At 42.1% G+C, this 27,035-nt stretch overlaps 1 long non-coding RNA gene across 1 annotated transcript; it reads right to left on the minus strand.

The window, feature by feature from the left end:
• Positions 1-2,162: 2,162 nt before the first annotated feature.
• On the minus strand, positions 2,163-21,996 carry LOC126929853 (uncharacterized). Its single transcript, XR_007717295.1, has 4 exons — positions 20,947-21,996; positions 19,923-20,056; positions 10,286-10,425; positions 2,163-2,569 (listed from the first exon to the last, which is right to left on the minus strand). It is a non-coding gene; the product is annotated as an uncharacterized LOC126929853 (long non-coding RNA).
• Positions 21,997-27,035: the final 5,039 nt, after the last annotated feature.

A 27,035-nucleotide genomic window follows, 5' to 3' on the forward strand; every position in this document is an offset into this window, starting at 1 on the left:
CATCAGCACGTTGGGTACCATGGTGGTAAATGGCTCCTGTAACAACTTATCATGACTGAGACCAAAGTAGGATGAAACCAGAGGAGGATGAAATAGTCATGACAGCAAAAATTTTCCAAGGGTCACTGTATCTATCATTCATTCATTTAACACACATTTACTGAGAAACTACTATGTGCCAAGCACTGATCTAAGCTCCAGGGATAGGACAGGGGAAAAAGCAACATCTCTGTCTGCTATTCTGGAGGTTATGTTCTAGGCAGCCCTCAGGGAGCTCCCATATTCTGAGTGTTTATTAAGGTCTAGGCCATGATTTCCCACTTTGTACTATTGACACTAGGGACCAGATTGGTCTTTGTGGTAGGGTCTGTTCTGTACATTGTAGAATGTTTAGCACCATCCCTGGCCTCCATTCACTAGGTGCCAGAAGCACCTGCCCCACTCCCACCCTAGCTGTGACAACCACGACTGTCTTCAGACATTGTCAAATGTCTCCTGGGAGGCAGACTTGTCTCAGTTGAGAAGCACTGGTCAAGCATTTTTCTAAGTGTGACAGGCGTTAGCTCATTTAATCTTTGCAACAACTCTGTGAGGTATTATTAACCCCTTTTCAGAGATTTAAGAAAAGAAAAACAAAACAAAACAAAACAAAAACCTTAGCTATTGAGACACTGAATAAATTCTCCAAGATTGCAAAGCTGGAAGCAAAGCCCACTTCTTCTTCCGTCCACCCGCTGCATAGCCTCTTATTGGGCAGGGGAACATCATGGCCTCACTTAGCTGCCTGGAATTCGGGGTCAGTGACAGCATGACTGGCCGATTCTAATCCCAGTCCATGCCTTCATATATCAAATACATAAAATGCATGTTTCTGGTTTAGAAGAGTGCCTAAAACATAGGAAAAAATACTCAAGTTATAGCTACTATAGTCATTTTATTTTATTTTATTACTTTTTTTTTTTTTGACATGGAGTTTCGCTCTTATTGCCCAGGCTGGAGTGCAATAGCATGATCTCGGCTCACCGCAACCTCCACCTCCCAGGTTTAAGCGATTCTCCTGCCTCAGCCTCCTGAGTAGCTGGGATTACAGGCATGCAACACCATGCCCAGCTAATTTTGTATTTTTAGCGGAGACGGGGTTTCTCCATGTTGGTCAGACTGGTCTCGAACTCCTGACCTCAGGTGATCCACCCGCCTTGGCCTCCCAAAGTTCTGGGATTACAGGCATGAGCCACCGCACCAGGCCTACTATGGTTATTATTATTGCCTGGATCTGAGCACATTGCCGCCCAAAACAAAAATGAGGTTTATTTGCAAGAGAGAAGCTTGGGCTGGACGTCACAACAAACATGACAAATAATGGTACATTATATAATAGCACATCACAGTGTCAGCAACATCCTGTTTCCTAATGCTGGGGGATCAATTTCAGGTAATAGCTCTACTAAGATATTGAAATATACGTAAAATAGAAAGGAAAGTAAGACACAGTCCTCTCTTATATCATTTGAAACTGGAAATTCACCCGTCATGAGAACTTAACTGCTTACTGTGAGTTTAGAAGTGATAATATGTTACAGGATTTAAGAGGCATTAAAACCCTGTGTTTTGTTCAGAGACGATTCCATTTTCTTCATCTATTGTTCCTGTCCATGAAGTCAAAAATGGACGAGAGAATTACGAAGCGGAGAGGAACAAATACCATCCATAACCACTCCCGCACGAAAGGAAGGACCCATGACTGCAAACCATGCCCAAACCAGGTTGTTATCCATAAAGACGTATAAGGATTTCTTCACTAATTTAACAAATATATATACAGATATATGAAAATCAAAACATTTAGGATACAACAGTAAGAAAACAGACAAAATTCCTTCCGCTTCTAGAGTTTTCATTCTAGTACTGAGAGGCAAAAAATGAACAGATAAGGACGATACAGAGACCATATTTGCACTCAGGACAGTAAGACTCCATGACACTTCCCCCTCCTTCCTTAAATGGCTTTGTTCTATGGAAACAAAGGCTTAGATGAGATTGATGAAGACTGAAAAAAATGTTTCAGGTAAGATTCAACCAACGAATGTTGATGAACCCTTTACAGATAAGAAAATTGAGTCCTAGAGAAATGAAGCATCTTGGTCAAGGTCATACTGTGTATTAATCAGGAATCTTTCTGATGACAAAACAAACAAACAAAAATACTCATTCAAACTCAATCCCCCCAAAAGGGTAAATTTGGGTCTTACAATTGGCATGTCTGATTGGTAAATCTTGGCACCAGGTAAGGTTTGATCCAGGACTTCAGATTCCCTTGCTGGAACACAGACTTTTTTGCATCTCTCAGTACTGCTTTCCTCTCTGCTTCATGCTCATTGAGGTTCACTCTGCAGACTTACAAAATGCCTGCCAGCAGCTCCAGGCTTACATGCTACTAGGCAGTATAACCTAGTCTCCAAGAGCTCAGCTCTGCAGCCAGATTGACAAGTTCAAATCCCAGCTCCACCGCTTGCAAGCTGTGTGGCTTCAGGCGCTTCTCTTTAACCTCTCTGTGCCTCAATTTCCCCATCTGTGAAATGATGACAATAAAAGTACATACAAAACAGGATTGTTGTGAAGATTAAAGAGATCATTCATGTAAAAGCATGTTCTTAAAGCAGTGCCTGGTACAGAGTAAACATGCAGTAAGTGTTAGGTATTGTTATTGCCAATTTACCAATTCCAAGGGAAAGGGCTCCCTTTTCCCAATAACTCAGGCTGGGCAAGAAAGGTAATCCATCCTGCGTGGGTACTGTGCTCGTTCCTCAGTCAGTCACTGGAGCTGGGGTGATAGAATAAATACCCTGATTGACCAACTTGGGCCTGGTTCCTACTGGAGCCATGGGTGCAGGAAGGTGCAGTCTGGTTTGAATCGCATGAGCTGAACGTGGGAGAGAATAAACCTTCAAAACAAAACAGGCTGATGCCAGAAGGAGAGCAAATGGATGCTGGGCTGACAAAGGAGACAGCTGTCTACTCCAGAGAAGCTTTGAGGCATGTAAGGAGCTGGGGAGTGAAGAAAAAGAAGGGGAGATATGCTGAAAAACAAAGATGAAAATTACTAGTGGAGACACAGTGGGCAAAAAGGATGGAAGAGGAGAATAGGTGAGCCACTGATCCATCACTGCATGTCAACTCAAGCAAGGACACCCTGAGAAATGAAATTGAGTCTAACTCTGACATCCTTTTTCAGGCTAACATTTCTGGGGTGGGGACGGGGATGTTGACTTTGTTGTTAAATTTATTCTGAGATCTTGCTATTTTTTTGCCCATTTTCAGAGACTTCATATTACATCACAGATTTCTAGTGTCTCTTTTGACTAATCAAGACATTGGGGCCAGGCATGGTGGCTCACACCTGTAATGCCAGCACTTTGGAGGTTGAGGTGGGCAGATTGCTTGAGGTCAGGAGTTCAAGACCAGCTTGGCCAACTTGGTGAAACCCTGTGTCTACTAAAAATACAAAAATTAGCTGGGCATGGTGGCGTGCACTTGTATTCCCAGCTACTCAGGAGGCTGAGGCACAAGAATTGCTTGAGCCTGGGAGTCAAAAGCTGCAGTAAGCCAATATCACACTACTGCATTCCAGCCTGGGTGACAGAGCAAGACTATGTCCCAAAAACAAAACAAAACAAAAGACACTAAGCACTCTGGCGACTGAATTCCCACATGGATGAAGGTGAGTTGCTTTTTTGGACAAAGCTGGCACATTCTAGTTCCTTGATATGAAAAATGTGGCCCATGCACCAGCACAAGCATCAGCTGGGAGCTTGTTAGAAAGGCAGAATCGCAAGCCCCATACCAGACCCTCTGAATGAGAATGAACAGTATTCCCAGGGGACTCGAATGCATACTCAAATGCAAGACGCCCTGTGCCAGTTCATCACAGCCCCCTCGTGGGTCATGCCCACTTATCTCAATGAAGGTCAGGACCAGAACTAGGATACGGCAAGAGAATTATGGAGGGCATAAAATTCATGGAGGCCCTCATTCCCAGTGTCTTGCAAGTGGTTCCTTGTTAGGGTTGTGTAAATGCAGAATGAAAATTTGGACAATCCTGAGAGCACACAGCTTTTTGTTTTCTTTTCTTTCTTTTTCTTTTTCTTTTTTTCTTTTTTATTTTTTTAGATGGAGTCTTGCTCTATCACCAGACTGGAGTGCAGCGGCACGATCTCGGTTCACTGCAATCTCTGCCTCCCGGGTTCAAGCGATTCTCCTGCCTTGGCCTCCCGAGTAGCTGGGAGTACAGGCATGCACCACCACGCTCAGCTAATTTTCGTATTTTTAGTAGAGACATGGTTTCACCATGTTGGCCAGGATGGTCTCGATGTCTTGACCTCGTGATCCACCTGCCTTGGCCTCCAAAAGTGCTGGATTACAGGTGTGAGCCACCCTGTCCAGCCACGCACAGCTTCTAAGAAGCTCTAGACGCAGCTCTTGCCTGACTCTAGTCCTGGACCTCCTGAAGATGTTCAATTTACTGTCAATATCACATTTATATAGTATTAGGACTAGACAGGAGCACAGAAAAATCTAGTACAACTCCTTATTTTTGCAATTGGAAATGTAAACTAAAAAAGAGAATACAACTGGCCCAGAGTTGAGCTTCTGATTAGTAGCAGAACAAAGAAAATTCAGTTTCCTATTGCTAGGGCCCAGGAAGTTTTCCCCACAAAATCGCACCTGCTTCTCTTCCAAGTTGGCCGTAGGCCTTGGATAAGCTTATACTAAGGGGGATGAGGTCTTGCAAGTAGATTAAGGATCATGGAAAGCAAGATTTTCTAATTCCTTTATTAACAAATCATTACAAATGATCACCTATTGATAAATAACTTGGTTGCCTAGGTAACACAGATATACTTAAAGGAACTTGAAAGTACATTTTCTTTTACTTGATGAGAAAATCAATTTTTAAAATAATCAAAAGCAAAGATTTCTTAGATGTAACACCAAAAGAACAATCTATAAAGGACAGAAAAGATAAATTGGACTTGATCAAAATTAAGAACGTTAGAGGAATGAAAAGACAAGTCATTGATAGGGATAAAATATTCAAAATTTAATTAGGCTGGGTGCAGTGACTCACACCTGTAATCCCAGCACTGTGGGAGGCCGAAGCAGGTGGATTTCTTGAGCCCAGGAGTTCAACACCAGCTTGGGCAACGTGGTGAAATCCCATCTCTACAAAAAAAAATAATAATAATAATACAAAAATTAGCTGGGCATGGCGGTGTGTGTCTGTAGTCCCAGCTATCTGGGAGGCTGAGGCAGGAGAATCTCTTGAGCTTGGGAGACGGAGGTTGCAGTGCGCCAAGATCGCGCCATTGCACTACAGCCTGGACAATGGGAGTAAAACCCTGTCTCAATAAGGAGAGGGAGAGGGAGAGGGAGAAGGAGAAGAAGAGGGAGAGGAAGAGGGAGAAGAGAAGAAGAAGGGGAGAGGGAAGGAGGAGAGGAAGAGGAAGAGAGGAGGAAGGAGAAGAAGACGACGAGTTACCCAAAAAGGGCAAAAGACTTGAACAGATATTTTACCACAGAAGACATACGAATGGCAAATAAGTCCACGAAAAATTGCCACATTGCTAACCATTAGGGTTCCTTAAACACAACAAAGGATATATTCACTGCCTCAAGGACTTAGCATTAGCTGTTCCTTCTACCCGGAATGCTCTTTCCAACATATTCAAAAAACTTGTCTTCATATTTGTATGTCTTCATTCAAATATCACCCTCTCCACTTAATCCCTGCTTCCGGTGCTCCCTTCTCTCCTTCCCATCCTGATTTCGCTGGCTCACACTTATGACCTGACATGCTTTATATCTCACTCATTGACTTAGTCAGTTATCTGCTTGTGCCCTCTAAAATGTAAGCCCTCTTAGGGTAGGGAAGTTTTAAACATTTTACTCACTGTAGTACTCCCAGCGCCTGGAATAACGTTTAGCACATATTACAAGCTTAATAATATTTGCTGAATAAGTGAATCCACTTAGATCTTTGCTCTTCATGTGTTCGTGGCACCTTACAGTAGCAGTTTTGTGGTTATAAGGCAGATATTTATCATTAGATTCAACAGTGGGAAAAAGAGCACTTATCAAAATGCTTTTCTTTTTGAGTTATCAGTTCATATAACAGAATTGCTTGAAAACCAAAATTTAGTATGAGATAATGGAAGTTATAGCACTTTATAAGTGGCAAAGCCCTGCATTATTCTTAATAATCAGACTTATGAATACCCACAGGCTAATTTCCTGAGCCTGAGATAACTTAATTCTCAGCAAGTCACTTTGAACTGTCTACACCTCAGTTTCTCCACCTGTCAAATAAACAGTTGAAAAACAAATGACATCTAGCATCTTTTGGGAAGTTTAGCGTGGGGCATTAAGAGTCTAGACTGTTATCAGACACACCTGGGTTCAAATCTTGGCTCTGCTCACACACTCACAAGTCTTGGGCAGTAACTTAATCCTTTAAGGCCTCAGTTTCTGCATCTGTAAAATGGGGGGAAACATCCCTGCCTCTTTGAAATGCCTTAAGAGAAAAGTGAGATAACACCTGAAAACTGCCAAGCATATAGTACGTACTCTAAAAATGTTAATCTCTCCTTTCTTGAGTTTCTAATCCATTTGTAACTCATCAGCAGTTTCATCTGATATTGCAGTTCCTTCTACCTTGTAGAGAGATTTGATGTTAGTTTTGATTCTAACATTTATAAATCTTCAAAATGAAAGAATTAAAGCTGCTAGCCAGTAAAACTTAATTACTAAATGTTCCCAGGTAGAAGTTTCCCCCCAAAATTGAGTTCCACCCACCCATCTGGGCCTGGAGAGTCAGTAAGGGTAGCCACATTACACATTGCTCTATTTTAAATGCCACAATGAACAGCAGAGGCTTAACTGCAATTAAATAGTCCCTGCTGACCACTGAATATACAGTACATCATGTCAGGAGAGGCAAAACTGTCAGATTAGTGGAAATTCATTTTGGGATTGCTGGGTAATTTTGAGAGCTGACAGCCAAAGAAAAATCCATGATCCCTTGTGTGTACCAGCATAGATTACCCTTGGACAGGAGTTGCTTGGGAACTCAGAATGCAGCAGTGCTCCAGATTTGAAAGCTCACTTCTAGAGCAAAGTTGGGAAAGAAAATGTGAGTGCCCAGCTCATTGTTTTAAATTCTAAAAACTGGAAAGAGATCTCGGTAGTGTCAACCCTGGCTAGCAAATAGGAGGTGTGCTCATAAAGCTGGAATATGTTTTTGTAGTCAGTCACCTCTGAGCTAATGATTGGGAACTACTCACCGAGATAACAGCTGGACATTAGTTCAGGATGCTGAGAGGACCTTATGGTTTTGGACTCCTTTGTCTGAATGGACATGTTTAAAATTGTTTTCTGGGGGTTGCTCGATCCTAGATGAAGGTCTACAGCCTCTCCACTCCAATCAGCAGCCAATGCTTTCTATATAAACCTGCTTTCTCTATGAAAATGCTTTATATAAGAAAACTTCTTCATGGGAGAAAAAAAAAAACAAAAAACATTGCACTATGTAGATCTGCTATGGAGGGCTCAAAAGCAATAACTAACATGAATTAAGCTGCTCAATGTGTACAGGCACTGTGCTTCGGGCTTTCCCTGTATTATCTCTCAGTTTCCACTTGGATCTTATGAGGCTGGCATCCCTGTACCCATTACATGGATGAAGAAGCCTAGAAAGGCACAGCAATATGACTGCAGTCACACCACTATGACAAGAAGTGACTAGAGTTCGATTCTAATCATCTCAGTCTACAGTAGGGGTTCTTAACCAGGAGATTTTGCCCCACAGAGGGCATTAGGCAATGTCTGGAGACATTTTTGGTTGTTGAAACTGCTACCAGTATCTAGTGAACAGAGGCCAGAGATGCTGCTAAACACCCTACAGTACCCTCCACAACCAAGAATTAGCCAGCCCTAAACACCAACAGTACTGAAGCATAGCAATGCTGCTGCAGGACCGTGATTCTAAAGTGCAGTCCCTGGATCAGGAGCATCAGCATCAGCTGGGATCTTGTTAGAAATACAAAATTTAGGCTGGGCACGGTGGCTTACGCCTGTAATCCCAGAACTTTGGGAGGCTGAGGAGGGTGGATCACCTGAGGTCAGTAGTTGGAGACCAACCTTGCCAACATGGCAAAACCCCGTCTCTACTAAAAATACAAAAATTAGCCGGGCGTGGTGGTGGACATCTGTAATCCCAGCTACTCGGGAGGCTGAGGCAGAGAAATGGCTTGAACCCAGGAGGCGGAGGTTGCAGTGAGCCGAGATCGTGCCATTGCACTCCAGCCTAGGCAACAGAGTGAGACTCCATCTCAAAAACAAAAGAAAGAAATGCAAAATATAGGGCTTCACACCAGACCGTCAGAGGGCATGGGACCAGTAACCTGTGTTTTAACAATTCTCCAGGTGATCCTGATGCAGGCCAAAATGTGAGAACCACTGGTCTAGGGTCATCTGAACATGCGACTGATCTCTGCTGCCCACCCTAAAAGTTCACAAATCCTCTAAGGCTGATATGGTTTGGCTGTGTCCCCACCCAAATCTCATCTTGAATTGTAGCTCCCATAATTCCCACGTGTGGTGGGAGGGACCTAGTGGGAGATAATTGAATCATGGAGGAGGGTCCCCCATACTGTTCTCATGGTAGTGAATAAGTCTCACGAGATCTGATGGTTTCATAGGGGGAAACCCCTCGCACTTGGCTTTCATTCTCTTGCCTGCTGCCATGTAAGACATGCCTTTTGCCTTCCACCGTGATTGTGAGGCCTCCCCAGCCACGTGGAACTGTGAGTCCATTAAACTTCCTTTTCATTATAATTTACCCTGTCTTGGGTATGTCTTTATCAGCAGTGTAAAAAAGGACTAATACAAAGACCAGAACAAAATTAGTATCAGGGCCTTTGGCTTGTAGAATTCTATCCCTGTCCGAATTCTAGACTGTCAGACAGCTTTTATTGTTTCTGAAGCTACAAAAGGATGCCATTGACCTGTCCAGGTCCTCCCCTGGGATGTCCAGGAACCAGACAATGTGATGGTGAATTCTTCAGGAAGACTTAGAGTCCCCACCAATGTTTCTCAGAACATTGAGGTACTGTTATCTGCAATTGCACAAATGAATAGATATTGACTGCCCCTCCCCTCCTCACCAATTGATGTCAGATTCTGGGAGAGATACATGTACAGATGTCATCTCAATTACTACCATTAATAAGGATAATGATAATTACTGTTTCTGGAGGACTTTCCATGGGCTAGGCATGCCTGCTAAACATTTGACCTGCATGATCTCACTCTTCATCACTACCTTGTGAGTTGGGTTTCATTATCATGTCCATTTTAGAGACGAAGAAACTGAGGCTTATGTCTGTAAGTTAGAGACCTTCCACCTGATACAGCAATGCTCTAACTGGCTGCCAAATTAAACAAGTTAACTCTGTGGGGAGTGGAAAAAGGGCACCAGGCTGGGATTCGTTCAAGTTTTGCCACTGAAGTCAATTTCTCCCATTATAAAATAGAAGGTTTAAACTAATGCAGACCTAATTTTCTTCCACTTCTAACTGGTTGTAATTATAATGTGTAATAATGTTTCTATTTTACTAGGATCAGCACAATAAACACTATCGCTATTTGCATTGATATTTACATTGATTTCATTACATTTCACTGAAATTGCATTTTTAAGTTTTCCAAGTATTTTCCCATCCATAATTTCATTTCAATTCCCAGCTGTTCCGCAAGGTGCAAAGAGAATATGCGTTGACTTCCTTTTATCTCTGAATACTGGAATGATCCTTGCTACATGCCTGGCAAGTGCTGAGTGCTTTATAATCCTTGTCTCTTGTGACCCTATGAGACAAGCATTACTATCCCTACTTTTTAGATCAGAAAACCAAGACTTAGGGAGAAGTCAAGGCCCAAGAGCACACACTGTAAGCGCTGAACCTGCATTCAAACTGATGGCAACCAGCTGACTCCCAAGCCCCAAGCTCTTGGCCCCAGTATGCATAGCTCTTCTGAGAAACTGAGGTACAGAAACAGCCAGGACTTCGCTAATCATATTTATTGAATTGAAGCCTAGAATAATCGCCTCCTTTCCTGGGGTCCTGCTACTAGAACACGATTGGACTCGACCCTCTCCTTTTGGGGAGTGGGAGTGGGGCGGGCATAGAATCAATGCATGGTTCATCCTCACAGTGACTGAAATGAAGCTTACCTTCCCCCACTGCACTCCGCCATGGAGGGTGGGGTGGGGGCGGCTCTGCATAGCGCCTGCTCTCTTTAAACAGATGCACCGGCCTCTTGGGAGATGAAGCTCGTTGGTTCTGTCACTCGTGAGTAATGCACCATAGCTCCCTAGTGGGGAAAATGCCAGATTATACAATAGCATGCTTTGGTGTGCAACTGTCTTTAGAATAACAAATCTCCTCTTCTGCTTGTGAGCATTACGCTTTAATAAAAACAAAATAGTGGCCACAAATCCCAGCTCTAGCTAAAGGGCATGTCTTCTAAATTCATGTTACACCCCTCACCATACCCCACCCCCAACACACACCTTTCATCACTCACAGGGAGTGGGCAGCCCGTGGCTTTATTTACCTTTGTCTTTTGGTGGGAGCAGACAGAGGGAAAAGAGTTTCTCAGCCTCAGCACTGTTCACTATTGACATCTTGAGTGGAATATTTCTTTGTTGGAGTGTTGGGGTGAGGAAGGGGGGCTGTCTTGTGCATTGCAGGATGGTTAGCAGCATCCCTGACCTCCACCCACAACCCACCACGCACAAGTCTGAGCAGTGCCCCCATTCCAATTGTGACAATAAAAATATCTCCACATATTGCCAAATGTCCCTTGGGGTCTGCATACTCTTGTATGGAAAGTGTTCAGTCCCAACAGTAGACAATGTACATTAGATCTCAGCAGCATGGTCCTAGCTGCGTGTTACCCATTCCTCCCCCATAGCCCTTTAGGGGAAAATAAGGGTGTTGCAAATACCATGCACAGCTGGGCCTGGAAGGCTGGGGGCGAGGGTGCTATGCAGAAATCAGGCTCTCAGGCGGAGACACAGCCCAAGCTCCTGCCCACCCGCTCTCAGCTGCGCTGGCAACACCTTCACACATTCCAGACTTAGAGGTGAGAGCTCACAAGTGAGAGAAGTGTAGGAACCCAGCAAAGCCACAGGTTGGAAATAGCACACGCTGGGAATGCAGAGGGGATGGGTTTCCTTCCTGCCTGCACTAGAGCCGCGCAGTATGGTAGAAATACGTTTAGGAATTCTTGTTGCAAATGGGCATGGAATTAGTATAGGCCTCCAAGTACTGCCTCTATTTCTGAGACTTGGTATGCCTCCCGAAGGATGTCGTTTGCCCCCATAGAGTTTTTGAAATGTGGAATCGTTGCCAGCATTGGAACAGTGTTTTGTAAAAATACAAATGTCAGATGTGAGGCTCCTTAAGAAAAATCGGACGTTCTGGATGGATGTTATTGGGCAATTGGCCTGCAAGCTCACATGGCAACCCTGGGCAGGGACTGGGCGATGGCGCCCCTGTAGACGAGGCAGGTGCTCTGGTGTTCCCCAGGGACCCACTCAGCCACTTCACCAGTTTACACTGTCTGCCGGGACTCCCTAGATACTTAGTTGAATGCCCCTCCGCTATGTTTTAAAATGTGTTGTATTAAGCACTGTTAAATGTATTCAAAAATACATTTAACACGTGTATAAGTTAGAAAGCGCACCAACAAAACTAGCATCCAGGAACCTACAATCTAACTTTAAAACTGTCACTTTACCTTGAATATCCTCTTATTTTCTCCTCCTCTCCCACTCAGGTATACATTATTCGGAATTTTGTGTTCATTATTCTCATGTCTTTTTTGTATTTAGTTTTATTCCATATGTATGCATCCTGAAATAATATGCTACTTGGTTGTTTGTGTTTGAGGTTTATAAAAAATTGTATCATAGTGTATATAGTCTTAGGTGATGTTTTCTTCACTCAACTGTATGCTTCTGAGATGCATCCACATGGTTGCATGTAGCTATGACTCTTTCATCTTCACTGCTGTATAGTATTCCAACATCCCAGAATTTCACTTGGCTCCCTCCTTCTCAAGGATAAGCTTTCTAATGACACTGCCTCAAAAAGCTTTGGAAGCCATCAATTCAAACAACATGATTTCTCATTCTTTTCTCTTTAAGCATTCAGTTTGGGTTTTTTTTCCAAAACACTCACCACAATCTGCAATTACTTGTTTTTGTTGTTTTGTTTTGTTTTGTTTGTTTTGTTTTTTTGAGACAGGGTCTCACTTTGCTGCCCAGGCTGGTGTGCAGTGACACAAACAAGGCTCACTGCAGCCTCAACTTTCTGGGCTCAAGTGATCTTCCTTCCCCAACCTCCCATTTAGCTGGGACCACAAGCATGTGCCATATGCCCCGCTAATTGTTTGATTTTTTTTTTTTTTTTTTTTTAATTTTAGAGACACAGTCTCACTATCTTGCCTAGGCTGGCCTTGAACTCCTGGGCTCAAGTGATCCTCCCACTTCAGCCTCCCAAAGTGTGGAGATTACAGACGTGAGCAACCATGCCCTGCCTGCAATTACTTTTTCTGTTTGCTCACATATTTGTTCATTACTGTTTTTCAGCAGACTATGTTCCCTGCGGGGAGGATCTGCCTACTGTCTTTGCTGTTACCCCAGCACTCAGACAGAACTCAGCAATGTTCTTCATGTACAACAATGAATATGGGAAACAATGAATATGTTTTTCTCAAAATTTGATAAATATTTGTGGGCAAGGAGATGAGACTGTAGTCCCTGAAGAATGCTAACTGGCCTTTTAAACTGAAGGTAGAAATCTAATATGCCTTATTCACTGTGCTTGAGGCTGAAGTGCTTGGTAAATATTTGTAAGGGTTGTGAAGAGAGGTGATGTGTGCAAATTCTAGAACATGGCTTCTCAAGGACCTTGCCCACCCCCCTGAACTTACTTCTTCCCCCTAGCTGAAATGTGGGTATGGTAGTAAACCATTTTGAGCCAAACAAGGAAGTTGTCAAAAAACAGAGAAGCAACAAGTAAGAAGGGGCTGGATGACTGATACTATGGTACTGCCGTACTATAGCAGTCCTAGGCTTAGAGAAAGAAAGAGCTTCTCTTTTGGTTAAGCCAAGCTCATACTGGGTCCCTATGACAGCAGTCAACCTCTGTGCTAATGAATTCGGTCTGTTGGTAGAACTCTGCTGGGAGGGGAGGGAATTTGTTGCCCCTAAGAAGATGTACCCAAATACTAAGCAATCCTCTGACATTACCCTCCTATCTACTGCCCCCATAAAGGTGATGAATGGGCCCCCAGGATCCAGGTGCCCTCCCCCAAGCACCACTCCCTTCCCTTTCTCCAAGCTACCTCACTCTCTCATATGTCTTTCCTGATCAACAGTCCTTTAAAATTCTCTCTCTCTTTCTTTCACCATTTGGTTCCATCTCACCAACACTGGTTACTCGACTTTACTCTTGGAGTATCAGATGATCGGAGAGGGAGAGAGCAACAACAACAACAACAACAAAAAAGCTTGAATGGGAGTCAGAGGATAACCCAGTTAAGCCAAAGCCAAAATTTCCAGACTTTACCCAGAATCTCCTTCAGAATCTGCCCCAAGACATAGAATAGATGGTCAAGACCCAAGAGAATGTAACTTTTCCCAAATAGTTATGGCCTGAAAATGTTTAAGGCAGGCGTAATCAGGTGTCCTCCTTAACCAAAATGAATTCTTCACAAACCACCTGTAGCTATGATAAAATGACTTCCTGGAGGACCGGCCAAAGCAAACCATTTATGAAACGTACACCAAGGAAACTAAAGGAAGTGACTTTCTGCAAGAGATCATTATTTATATACCAGGAAAATGTTGAGGAACATTTGCCAAAAACAATAGTTTTAGAAGTACTGGTCGGCTGCTGATCCATCTGACAATAATTAGCTAGCAAGAGCCATTGTCTGTCTCTTCAGGCCACGTCAGGTTTGATATCATCAAGCCAGACCATCTGAAAATAAAATAAGGCATATTTTTCATTCCCTGGTATTATTGTCAGTCTTTAATGGCATCAGCTTATGGGGAAACAAGATCTAAACAACAAATGACAACCATTTTTTGAGTTATTCCTAAATGCCAGGTAATAAAGTATTCTACACATATTGTCTCATTAAAATATTATAACAAAACTATTACGTACATACCATCCCCATTTCCATCTGAGGACAATCAAGGCCTGGAAAAGCTAAAGAATTTCCTGTAAGGCCACCTTTCTAGCAAGGTGTAAATTTAGGATTAAAAACCAGTTCCTTCTTTGTTCTTAATAGGTGTGACAGTATTTCTCAAATTCCACCCACTTGTGTACCACATCAAAAATGTTTGCCATGTCTATGCAACAACCGTTATAAAGACATGAAATGCTTTACTTTCAATAATTTTCCCTTCATTTTTGTTTTACTAGATTTATATAAAAGGGAAATATTTTACAAAAACCGTAAACATAAAACACCAAGTGTCGTTTGCCTTACATAGATGACCAACTTGACTATGTCACAATATAAACATTAAAATGCTATAAAATTCTATCTGGACTTGTTGTCTGTTGAAGGGTCTGAGCCTGAAGTCTGCTCTTCCTTTGTCAAAGAGGGAGATTAACAAGTGATAGTGTGATGTTAAAGACTACACTAGCACCAACTGAGACTTTCTCCCCAACCAGACAGAAGGACCTAAAGAAAATCCAATGGGCAAATCTTTCCTACTAGGAGTGTCAGTGTTATTTAATCATGAGTCAATGTACCCACAGATCATTTTGTTGTGTTTTGTCTTGCTTTTGTGAAATGCCATATTATGGTCTGCTGTCATCCAAAAGATGTGTATTGGAAACACAGATTTACCTTTTTGTATATATTTTCTTTCCTTTTACTTTAATTGACACATGATGTTGTACATATATATAGGGTACATTGTGATGTTTCAGTACATATAATGGATAGATTTTTAAGATTCCACTTCAATAATGTACGTACCACATTAAGTTTGGTCACCTTGAAACCCGTCACTAATTCCTGCTCATGAATTAAAAATCTAAGAAAAGCAATAAAAGTAAAAATTTATCTACCCTTTCTCAAGATAGATGTATCCATTAATTCATTGATTCATTCATTTCAGAAATGCTCATTGAGAGCCCCAAGTGCTGAGAATAAAACAGCAAGCAATACAGACATTGTCCTGCCCTCACATAGCTTATGAAATGAAATCATCTTGTGATTGTACCTAAACTAGGTGGCAACACTCATTGAACAGCAATAGTACAATTGAGTAAAGCCTTCCTGCCCCTTAAGAAGAACATGGAACTGAGAAGTTAGACTAGCAGATAGATATGGAGAAGAAAGGATCATTATCTGGCCTCTCTCAGTCAGTTTTCTGAAGTGACAGCACTAAGCAACTGTTCTTGGTTTATTGATGGAGAGGAGCCAGCCTCCTGGATGTGTTGTCCAGCATCTGAGTTTCCACCATTGCTTTCACTTACTGCATTTCTTTCTCAAATAGAGGAGTCCCAGTACCCTCTTATCACCAAAGAAGCAGTTGTAATCAGCCAATCCATACCTGGAATCAAAAAGACCTCGCCTCAAGTCTTGGCTCCATCACTCTCTACCTGTATGACCTGGACGTGTGACTTTCCTAAGTTCCTTCATCTGTAGAATAGGATCATAATACAACCTGTCTTTGGAGTTACTGTGAGGACTGGGTGAGACAATGCACAGAACTGTGATCACCTAATAGCCAGAGATAGTGTCCCTACAAGATCTTGTTGCAGCCTGAAACCCCATCCATGCAGAAATGAATGTATTAAGACCCTGAGCTACTATAGGCATACAATATGAAAGGGCTTCAGAAAAAAACAAACAAACAAACACTGGGATCCTCACCCTGGGGGCTTCTAACTCCCCTGTTCCTGGGAGAGACTCACAGTCACCACTGAGCATGTTTCAAGGAGCCTTGATGTGTAAGAATGTGCAGAGTTACCTGTATTGCTGCCAGGTGCCACTTGTCATTCACTAAACCAGTAGTTCTCAACTAGGGGTTATTTTGGCCTCAGGGGATATTTGACAATATCTGAAGGCATTTTTGTTTGTCACAACTGGAGATGCTACTGGCATCTCATGGGTAGAGACCAGGGATGCTGTTCAACAGCTTATAATGCCCAGGATGGCCCCCACCACGGAGAATTGTCAGGACCAAAATGCTAACAGTGCTCATGTTGCGGAATAAAGAGAACTTTACCAAACCGGTGCCTGGTGGGGAAATAAATCCCTAGAATGTCCATGTCAGGACATCTGTGCCGTAATGGAACCAGCTGATACTAATGCGGATAACGAGGACATTTCAAAGGTAAAGAAGAGCCAGGCATGGGAATGTGTGGTGAGAGGGAAGAAGTAGGGGTTGGAGGAGGATCTCTGCTTAGTTGAATGTCTACTCCATGAATCTAAAGACAACAGAAAAAGCTACAGTCAGAGGATTGCTGTCAATGGGTCATTGTTTCTCTTTTTTTCGTGGAGTTTTACCCAAGGACCTAAAAAGATGGGGGAGTGAGGCAGTTAATAAAATCAGAAATGTTATGAGCAACTCTGAAGTGTGATCCAGCAAAATTTCACACCCTTTAAGAACCTTGGAGGGCAAGTAGTTTGTGAACCAAATGTGGCATGTGCCATTTTTTTTTTTTTTTTTTTTTTTTTTTGCCTTTGAGTATGAGCCAATGCAACACAATGAGAAAAGTACAAGAGTAGAAGTGGGTACCAAAGAAGAAAGGCAGTCCAGACTCAATTTTACTCCAACACCCATCCATCTAAAATTTATCTCCAAGGACACAGATAAAATGCAATTTGTTTCATAATAAGCCTCAGGAGTTTATGCTAAAGACATGATTACCCAGAGGCAATGAGAGCTGTCTACAGTTTCTTTTGTTTCAAGAATATTTCTAACCTAAAGAAAGACAGGATAGCTCCGAAGTTGCACTGGAAATTCCAGCCTGTGAATTACACAAAAAATAGAAATTTTGCATATTTGCAAATTTGCAAACCCTTTCTCTCCAACGCTCTCATCTTCTTTGGTGCCCCTAATGGCAAAGCCCAGCAGGAAGCTGGAGGTTCCCAAAGGCAGTTTGACTCACTTCCATCCAGGTGAATGGAAACGTGATAAGGAACCTAGGCTGCAAAGGAAGTACTGCCTGTACCACTCAGCTGGAGAAGCCCCTTCATCTGGCTAAGCCTCAGTGTCTTCATCTGTGAGATGGAGATGCTAAAAGCATCCCCCTCATGGCGCTGATGGGAGGCCTGGGTGAGATAAGACGTGCAAAGTACCTAGTAAGGGCACTGCTAATAGTAGCTATAATAATGGCTCGAGTATGCAATGCCCCAGCTTGGTTTTGAAATAGTCACTGATTCCAGCAATGAAACCATGGTAGAATAAAGGCTGTCAGCTTACAGCTTGGCCTACTGCTGATCTGACAGATAGGTGGGCTTCTGATGGGGCCTTATGCTCCATAGTTGAGCAACTATAATTGGGGGAATGAGGTCCAATCCACGATCAATCACAGATATGCAAAATTTCTATTTCCTGTATAATTCACAAGCCAAAATTTCCAGTGAAACTTTGGTGCTATCCTGTCTTTCGTTAGGATAGAAATATTCTTAAAACAGAAGAAATTGTAGACAGCTCTCATTGCCTTCTGGGTAATCATGTCTTTAAAGTAAACTCCTGGGACTTATTATGAAACAAGTTGCATTTTACTTGTGCCCTTGGAGAGAAGTTTTAGATGGATGGTTGTTGGAGTGAAATCTTCTACAAGCCGATACTGTTTCAAAGAAAAAGAATGTGCTTTCAATTTTTGATGGTATACAGTGGATTATTTTTATACCCATTCCTGAGTCTTTCATTGGAACACATACTGGCTATTTGCTGCTGTAACAGTGAGGGAATTTTCCACTCTAACAACTGTGATCCTGTTTTATCTTTATGATGTGCAGAGGAAATGAGTGTTTGGCTGGAATTAGCAATTTTTAGTCCTGGGAGCCCAAGGTTCAATAATAGCATTTAGTCAACATTTATTGGACTCCTTCTATGTGTGTGATACTGTGCCAGCATCTAGGGTTGTGATATTCTAGAAGACATAGTTATAACTGGGTGAACTCGAGGAAGGGGCAAGGACTAGGGTTGGAAGTGATTATAAGAATCAGCGAGGCTCTCAGCATGATGGAATGCACACGTACCCTGGGTAGTGGAAGGAATATTTAACACAGGGACACCTTACAGAGAGGCAGGGTTTAAGGAGAGCAGCACGGTACAGAGCTGGATTTCTGGAGTAGTGAAAGCAGGAACCATTCACCAGCCCAGGCCTGAAGGACAAGAAGAAAAAGAGCCACCAGAGCCCAAGAGGTGATTGCAGGAAGAGGGACACCTGAGGAGACCTAGAGCCTTAGTTAGAGTGACACAATCAGCAGTGGGAATGTGGCAGGGAGGGAAGTAGGGGACGCATACATCAAACCCTTTCCCTCCCAGCCCCGACCTTCTTTTGTGTCCCTAGTGGCCAAGCCCAATAGCAAGCTGGAGGGCAAAAGGCCTGTCAAAGCAGACCCCAAGGTCAGGCTCCCAGCGCACTGTGGGAGTAAGTGGCTGGTAAGTGTGTCTAGAGAGACATGAAAGAGATCTGACGCGTGGCCCAGGAGGATGGCATTCTTTATCTGTGATGTTTGGATTTCATGCAAGGAAAATGCATTAGAATGAAGGAGGAGAAGGAGAAAGAGGAAAAGAAAGAAACAAGAAAAGGCATAATAGGGAAGAAAGACAAGTAAACAAGCAATTACATGCAGAGGAAGTGCGTTCCTGCAGCAAGCACTGGTTGCTATGGGAACACCAAAGAGAAGTCCCTCCTTCAGGGTTGGGGAGTCAGGTGAGGCCTCCTAAAGAAGAACCATCCACCGAAAGGTCAGCAGGAATCCGCCAGGTGAGAAGGCCAGGAATGACATTTACAAAGGCCCTGATGTGAACCGAGACAGGACTGGTTCTTAGAGGTCAAAGGTAAGTTTGGGGAGAGGCAAGAAGGAAGATCAGTGAAGGAAGCAGAAAGAGGACCAGAAAGAACCTCATATGTGACAACAAAGAGCTCAGATTTCATTCTATAGAAAATGAGGAGACAGAAAGTGACAAGAATAAATTGATACTTTCCATGTTTTCCTCCAACTTGACTCTTGGGAAGTACATTTGATGCTGTCACCCATTAGCAAACACATACCTGTTTGTCCCTGTACTTGACAAAAAAAAAAGAAAAAAGAAAGTGTGTGGGGGAGATTGGTTTGTCTTTTGAATCATGGCAAAGATCCAAATGGCAAAAAAAAAAAAAAAAAAAAAAAAGTAAAAACACAGGTGGCTCCTTTGGTCAGGTGAATGCTTCCCTGACAAAAGGAAGTGCTGCTGTACCTCTCTACTAACCACTGCATGCCTGAATAGAGATACCAGCATTTCAAAACCTGACACACCTTTGGCATTTAAGAAATAGAAGTCTTAAGCCTCAGCACCATGAGCCGAGCCCAGATTAATGACCTTTCAGACTATAGGCTCGAGGAATTAGAAATAGGTCAGCCCTGCAAAGAATTTTAAGAAATCACTGAACCACTGCAAATCAGACAGCTTCTCACTGGTTCCACCCATCCCTAAGAAAGTGACCCTCCCCAGTTCCTGGTTGCCTCTACTTCATCAGCTCCCTTCATTTTGGGTGTTGGGAAACAAATATAGACAAAAGTATTTTTGCAAAATACTACAAAAATACTACCTTTGGTGCCAAACGAAGGAAATATAGAAATGGAAGTATGCCAATTCCTCTCTGGGTTTCTCTTTCACAGGCCACCAGTTCACGGAGGAGGGGTGATTTTCATACCTGAGTGTCCTTTGCATATTTGCCTTTTGCTGTAAGACATGGGTATGCAATAAATAAATTCTGCAATAGTGATCTAACTGACAAAATTCCCAGGTCATGGTTTGTTTTTACCTTTATCTTGATGAAATTTGTTCTGAAATTGTGAGTTTGGACATGGAGACTATCTTCTCATACTCTGGCACTGGAAAACCACTGGTGGGAACTCCAAAAATCCTAACACATGAGCATTATTCACTGGATTAGTCCCTGGGTCTCTCAGGATGGCGAGGTTCTACTAATTGGACCTCACTTTCTCTGGGTTCCCAAATTTTGCTGTGGAAGATATAAGCGTCAGCACTCACCTGATGTCAGTTTCTAATAAACCAGATTTTCTTAAACTGAATCCTATTTCCTGGCTCTCATTGTTCTGCCTGCCCACATTCAGGTTTACATTTCTGCAAAGGGTTATTTTAGAAGAACCATGGCTTTGCCATAAAGGTTCTATCTAGAATAGTTACTACTTTCGGGGGCAAAAGGCTCCTACTCCACTCTCCCATCTCACCATGGTGAGAGATGGTCATTAGCACCCCTGCCCGCTTCCTGACCACATGAGTGGGCACAATCTGGGCCAATGGTCCCACCATTTCCCTTGGCCACAGTGACGGGTCCAGGGATAGCTCTGGGTCTGAAGTCAAGGCCAGTCAGAGAAATAGGATAAGACCCTCATAGTGACTGTCAGACTGGGCTAAGGGCCCTAGATCCATTTATGTCTGAAACCAGCCTGCTCTATCCTTCCCATGGCTTGGTTAAATAAGGCAGTTAGCATCATTCTTTGGCTTAAGAAAAAAATAGTTTGATTTCTCTATAACCCGACAAAGTCTTGCTCTTCATGCTTTTAAGAAAAAGTTCTCAGTTCTTTCTACATATTAAATTTACTCACTCATAGAATAGTGATGGAATATCTCAGGTCCCTGGTACAGCTGTGAGGAGTGAACACAGTATCTCATCTCCTAATGTCTCTCCAACTGGTCACAACCACAGATGAGCACAAAGGCTTGGCTTTGCTGCTGGAAGGAGAGGAAAGACAAGATAGCAGAGGGAGTGTCAAGGCATCAGCACCTCCATCCCTGTGTACTAGATTCGATGGTCTCTGGCTAGAGGACTAAAGACTGGAAGCTGCAGGACCCATTTTCACAAGAAAGTATGTGTGGCCATGAGGCTCCTGCCTTCATGCCTAAGGGGCACAAGCTGTGACAGATTCAGAAAGGCTGTGGTATTTCCCATCTCTGCAGAGAACCCAGAGCCAATTCTCCAGGCATGCAACTGAAAAAGCACTTCACATGGAACTCTGTACTTGATCAATGCTTTGCAGCTGCAGACTTTAAATAACTTTTAAAGAAGAGGCCCCACATTTTTATTTTGCACTGGATCCTGCAAATTATATTGCCAGTCTTGATAGAACCAGCACCTGTTGGTGTCCCAGATGTTGTGAGGTAATAGCTTATATATGAAGAGCATCATTAGGAAGGTGATAGCAAAACTTCAACTCGTTTGGTAACCAGTGGAAACCAGAGAGTGATTGGAATAGAGAAGAACGTGGAGGATGGCTGCTGATGGACTTCACTGTGGCTCCATGAGAGAGGTACTCTTTTGGAAGTTCCTAGAAAGTACTGGGGAGACTTGCTTGGGTTGAGTCAGGGGAATGGACTCTGATCCCACAATCAAGTTGGTGGGGGACTCAGAGCATTTAAATGGGGAAATAATATAAACACAACTCACATAGAAAAAAGTCATGAGGGGCAGTCTGGAATCAGACTGCCTGGGGTCTCATTTCTGCTATTCCATAGCTGTGTGACCTTGGTCAAATTACCTAACCTCTCCGTAGTTCATTTCCCTCATCTATAAAACAAAACTAACATTGGTACCTATCTTATCACATTTTATTAAAAATTAGGTTACATAATACATGCGAAGCAAATAGCACAGTGTCTGGCACACACAAAGTAAATCTTTAATAAAAGTTAACTGTTATTAAAATTATACATACCTTGGGAACAAGTAATTCTAGGCGTGTGAAGAATTAGCCAATAAAAGTGTTAAGGATTATATGCCTTTTCCTATGAGCTAAGCAATGTTCTAAATCAGTGACACTCAGGACTTTTAGGTCTTAAGATGCCTTCACACTCTTAGAAATCATTGAGCTTCCCAGAGAGTTTTTGTTTATATGGCTTATCACAATCAACATTTGCCATGGTAGAAATTAAAACTGCGAAAGTTTTAATATGTTTATTTAAAAATTCATGCTAAAATAATAATAAATTAATAATAAATGACAGTGAATCCATTACATGTTAATATAAACAACATATGCCTATAAAAGGATAACTATAGTTTCCAAAACAAAAAATATTTAGTAAGAAGTACATTTTTAATGCCTAGTTGTAGAAAACAGCTACATTCTCATATCCTTCCCTATGTTCAGTCTGTAATAATATGTTCTGGTTAAGGCAAGTATGTGAGGAAAATCCAGTCCCACACATGTGTGTACTTAGAAAAAACAAGAGTATTTTAAAAAGCTTTTCAGATAAGTAAAGATTTTCTTCTTTGATACTACACCAAAACTCAACAAGTAATAAGTTTTTAAAGGTTACTACAATGTGGAATGTGAAATCATATTCAATAGGCTTTTCATACTCTGCTACATTAAAATCCATTTGGTCTATCTTGCAATTTGAATAGACCTTTAATGCATGCATGGTTTTGTAACATCACACATTGGTCATCTGGAAAATATTGACTTAGCAGGTTATGAAGATATTCCAGATTCTGACATAGTTCATATCACCACCATTCTTATCAGAAAAGTATTTAAGCATGGGGAAGCTGTCGAGCTCACAGTGGCGGGTTCAACTTTTACAAATTCTCATTTTTGCTTGAAAATAAGGATTTTATCATTGGCAACAAATACCACTTGCTGTTTTCCTTGCAGTGATACTCATTTTGCTCATTTTCAAAACAAAAATCAGCCAGATTCTGAGGTCTGAATTACCAAAATTTGTCAGTCATTCTTCCAAATAAAAATGTTTTATGAAAGCCGTGTCTACTTCAGCTCCCAATTCAATCATACAAGTGTTTTCCTAGAAACGACCATCATGATACCTTATATAGCAGAAGTGCTTTAAATACACTTCCCTTTTTATCACACGGAACATTAAAAAATCAAGACTTAATAAAATTAAGAAATGTTACTAGTTCATCAAGGCTGTTCTTAAGTTTCATTTTTCCCCCTGCAAGTGGTGCAGAATACCAAGACTGCTAGCACAGTTGGTGCCACCACTTGTCATACTGAGGCACCACTGTCTACCCAGCATTGATCTTGCACCATTATTCCAAAAGTCAACTAAGTGAAAAGGCTAATTACTTCTTAATATTTTTATGAACATAATATACTCCTTAATATTTTTATGAACGTACTTTTGATTTTGTGGATCCTAGGTCTCTGAGGCCCTTTGGAATCATCAGAATAACTCTATAACATGGCTGTTATTATTCCCATTTTATAAATAAGAAAATTGAAGCAAAGTGAGCTTACTTAAGATCATACAGCCACCAAGAAGGACCAGGATTTAGCTGGAGTGTGTGCTCCTAACCACTATGATGAAATAAAGGCGTGGTTGTTATCTGCATATTTTACAACCACAGTTTTTTGAGACATTTGCTATGGTGATGAGAAAAAAGAAAAAGGACCTAAAAAGCAAGACAGACAAAGGAATAAAGAGAAAGATCAAAAAGAGGAAATTATCTCTGATGAAAGATTACCATTTATCCATGAGATTAAAATGTCTCCCTGGACACAGTCAGAACACAGCACACTTAAAATCTCATTGATTTACAATGCAATTTAGATTTTTTTTTTGAAACGAGGTAATATAAGAACAAGTGTAAACTAAAAGCCTTGGATGACAAACTTGGGTCAGCGTCAGAGTTCAAGGAGAAGGTGGTTACAACTGAGCCAGGTTCTCAAAGAGCAGTGCATTCCTTTCTCTTTAAAGGCAATTTATCAGGATTTATCCAAGCCTCTAAGAACAATCCCTTAAGACCATCCAATTTCCTTTCTTTCTAATTCCATACTTAGCAGAGCAACCTTCTGATAATTAATTTGGTTCCTCAGGTAAGTCAATACCAGGAAAGAGACTGATTGAGTTATTGTGCCGGCTACATCGCCTGCTGTAAATGAATAAATTGGTTTGTGGATTTATCAATCTACCTCCAAGAGTTCAGTTGGCAAACATCACTTTTCCTAGGGTGCCCTGTCATTTGACTTGCAGACCTGCAATGCTACGTGACCAAAGTGAGAAGGGCTCTTTAAGACTTTTGTAATCCTGGCCATTCTTGTCATAGGAGGTACCACCTTGTGTTAAGTCAAGAATATTAAAATGCACTCACTCCTTGGGTTGCCATGTTGACAAGCCCAGTTTTGAGTGGAGCTCTCTGGAATTGTATAATACGTGACCCTGCTTCCATTGCATATGAACTAAAAATGTATTTGGTGAAAAACAAATGGAAAGACTGTTTATTAAGCTACTTATTTAGTTCTGAGTTACTCATTTGCCCAAAAGTTCCCAGCAATCATTATGTATAGCAGAGAATGCTGCCCTGACCACCCTATTTAAAAGTACAACTTACACTGCCCACACCACCATGGACCCTACTTACTTCTCCTCCCCTGCCTTATTTTCTTTATGGAACTTATGAATATAAGATGCTGGTGCAGGACAGGCAACTCCAGATTGGACTTTAGCCCATGAGGGTTCTTGGCTTCACCCAGGAAACAATTCAAGGGTGAGCCAGTGGTAGAGTAGAAGAAAACAGCTTTATTGAAGTGACAGTGTTATAGCTCCGGCAGTATTACAGCTCCGTGACTGCTCCTGTAGAGCTGGGCTACCCCATGGGCAGTGTGCCCAGAGTAGCAGCTCAGGGCAGTTTTGCAGCCATATTTACACTTACTTTTAATGACTTGTAGATTAAGGGCCAGTTGATGCAGAAATTTCCAGAGGAAGGGTGGTAACTTTTGGATCCTTGGGTCATTGCCATGGAAAGGGGTGGTAACTCCCGGGTGTTGCCATGGCAATGGTAAACTGACATGGCAGACCGGTGAGGTGTCTTACGGAAAGCTGCTCCCGTCGGGTCCCTGTTTTAGCTAGTCTTCAATTTGGTCTGGAGTCGACGGAACCCAGTCTCCAGACTAAAGTCCCGCCTCCCTCCTCAACACCATAGATCTAACTTATCTTGTTTATTGTCGTTCTCTTTTCACCATGAGGTCTGGTATTTTTGTGTTTTATCCACTACAGAAACCCCAGCACCTAGAACAGAATGGAACCTAGCAAATATCTGAACAAATATTGGTTGAATTAATAAATGCATTAATTTCAAGTGAATTTTTTGTTACAACTATGATTTTTTTTTTTTTTTTTTTTTTTTTTTTTTTTTAGTTTTTAGGTCTCAAATACTTTAGAGGTCCTTAAAATCTATATAGACTGTAGGTACTCAGCCTTTAGGTGGGTGTCCTCCCCCAGCTTCCACCTTGCAGGCACAGAGTACTTGATACTCCTTACTGGGGACAGCAGACTCTGCTGTTCTCCTCTCACACCACCTTGAATCCTTCTTACAGTCTCTTGTGGGTCATATACCCACTTCCCCCCTTTCTTTGGGCTTTCTCCTACACCTGTGATACTTTTTAAGGAGCTGCCACGGCTATGAGGGCTGCTTTGCTTACAGGGAAGATAACCAAAAGTGTCCAGGAGTTTATGTTTCTTCCAGTGGCTCTTAGCCAGGGACCAATGGTAGGAGGAGTATGAAAGCCCACTTCTTTTGCTGCCAGTTGAGAAAAAAATCTGGGGTGAGATTTATATTCCTGAGCTCCCCACAGGATCAGGCTGAGGCTGAGATTTGCCTGAAGTTACATCTTGCCTGGCTTCTTTCCCTTCCCTGGGCTGCTTCTCCCATCACCCTATACAATTCTTCTGGGGGAACATTCTCAGTAAATCCTTGCCCATGAATCCTCATCTCAGGTTCTACCACTGGAGAATCTGACCTGGCACTCCCACAGCAGCCTCATGCAACATGTGCTTAATTTCCTTAGGATGAAGTTCACTATGGCTGCTGCTGCTGCTGCCCGCACACCCAAGAATCCAGGTAGGACCAGGTACCTCCTTCATGTTCTTCATGGAGCGAATGGCCTTCCGGGTTCACAGCCATCCCCAGACAAACACCTGAGGGGAGGGAGAAATAACAGGATGAAACAGTTTAAAAAATGACCACATGATGCTCAGAAGCACAAAGGTTGGAAAATAGTGCCAAAACATTGAGAAATGGGTTCAAGCTAAACTCACCTACAGATTTATTATGTGACCCTAGACAAGCCTCCATTTGATCAACTCCAACTATCTTGCCCCCTAAGTTCAAGCCTGTGTTGAGCTTTTGATTCTCCCAAAGAAAATTATACCACTGCAATAGCTCTTGTTTCCAGCCTGCTTGTTTGAATTAAAGCTTTGCGGCATTTTAGTTTATGGTATCTCTGGGGAGGAGTGAATATGTCAGTGTAATTAACTCATCTGATGAGAGAGGTCTTGTTTATTTCCCCTACAAAATAACAGGTGGTGGTTGAGCTCCAATACATTATGGTGATATGAAACGCATTTAGAATAAATCACGTTAAATAAATAGGGAAACAAAATGATTTCGAGGTACATTTTTTATTGTTTTAAATTAAGTTTTGAAAGTGAACATCTGCATACAAAAAAGCCACACAACTGCTACTCACCTCCAATCTGCTTCTTTGAGAAAGGGTTAATGGCATTTTTAGGTTCAACTGACTAGGACTACTAGAAACTTGAGTATTCTCAAATTATTATCCAATCACTGGCTTTCTGAGCACCCTCTTTTCGCATGGGACGTGGCAGTCTAATCAACTTGAGTGATCAGTTAAAAAAACCACATGCATTTCATTTCACAAAATCCACAATGGCA

Source organism: Macaca thibetana, chromosome 10 (assembly GCF_024542745.1).
Source record: "Macaca thibetana thibetana isolate TM-01 chromosome 10, ASM2454274v1, whole genome shotgun sequence".
In the NCBI taxonomy this organism is placed as follows: Eukaryota; Metazoa; Chordata; class Mammalia; order Primates; family Cercopithecidae; genus Macaca; species Macaca thibetana.